Genomic DNA, 1,380 nt, shown 5'->3' with positions numbered 1-1,380 from the left:
CACCTTTTCTCCAGATCCACTGACCTGTTCTCATTTCCACTGACACCGCACCAGAATAGTTCTCAATGTCCACACTCCAACCACCGCTGTCCTCGTGACTGTGTGCGCATTCTCTCAGAGTGTGGGAGCTTCCTCCATGGCTCTCCCTGAGTTCTCAACACAATCACCTGTAAAACCCCTCTCAGCAAGCTCGGAATTTTCTACCAGGCATCTAAAAGTCTCCCATCTCCTACCCATCACCTAGTTCCACGTCCACTTACATCTTCTTGGGTGCTTGGGTTCAAGCAGCACCCACGTCTCAGAAACACAGTCTGTCTCATGTGCTGAAGCTGCCATCAAACGACCAATGACTGGGCGCTTAAATGACAGAAATTATTGTCTCGCATTGTGCAGACAGGAAGTCGAAGTCACTGTGCAGAGACATTGATTCCTAAAGACAAGGCTTCCCCGTGGGAGACAGCTGACTTCTCATTGGAATCTCATGTGCTGGAGAAAATGAGCGATATTGCTCTTTCTATTCATTTTCTTAGACAGACAAAGATTTACATTTAACCTTGCTTAGCCCGATTACTTCCTAAGAATCTTTCTCCCATACAGTACATCGTGTGTTACGGCTTCAACAAATGAATGGTGGATGTACATTTCAGACATAGCAAGCTCCCAGGTTTCACTACCTGTGAGCAGGTTCACTGACCAGAAGGATGTTCATCACATTCCTGGTTATGTCGGCACAGGCACAGGTTCCAGACAGCAGCGCTTACGAGACGTCCTCACGGAGAGACCAGTGCCTCTCAGACGTGATCTTGGACCTCGTTTCCCAGCGCATCCTAGAAGCCAGGACTCCTGCGTCTCCTCCTGCCTGCTCTGCAGCTTCCCCTGGGACAGAGCACTCTCAGGGGTTGGCTCGTGTTTCAGGAATGACAGTTCCTTGTCCTGGTGTGAGGTGGCACGTGCTCCTTTTGAGTCCAGCCAGGGGGACTGGTGCCTTTTCAAACTGTGACCTCACCTGAAGTCCAATAGGTCTCTTCCTCATTGTGCTCTCCAGATTCAAGCTTCCTGGGAGAGACTTAACAATGTTCAGTGATTTCCTGTCCAGTGATGTCTGTCCAGGTGCCACTTACTCATCGTGAGATTAGATCCCTACATCTAATAACAGGTCAAAGGTCACCTCTGAGCATACATTTCGTGTATGCATCTAATTCACTGAATAATGGAAGTAGAGTGTGCATTGACCACATGGTGTGTATCTGCAGGGTTTCTCAGAAGTGTCCTTCATTAGAGGAACCTAAAGAACATAAATGATCCAGCAAGTCTCCAAGAGATTCTGGACTCAGAGGAGTGCCGTCTGTGTCATGCATGAACTAGATAAATGTACTGCAC

Source organism: Pteropus vampyrus, unplaced genomic scaffold (assembly GCF_000151845.1).
Source record: "Pteropus vampyrus isolate Shadow unplaced genomic scaffold, Pvam_2.0 Scaffold692, whole genome shotgun sequence".
In the NCBI taxonomy this organism is placed as follows: domain Eukaryota; kingdom Metazoa; phylum Chordata; class Mammalia; order Chiroptera; family Pteropodidae; genus Pteropus; species Pteropus vampyrus.
Note: the sequence above shows the minus strand (reverse complement) of the source record.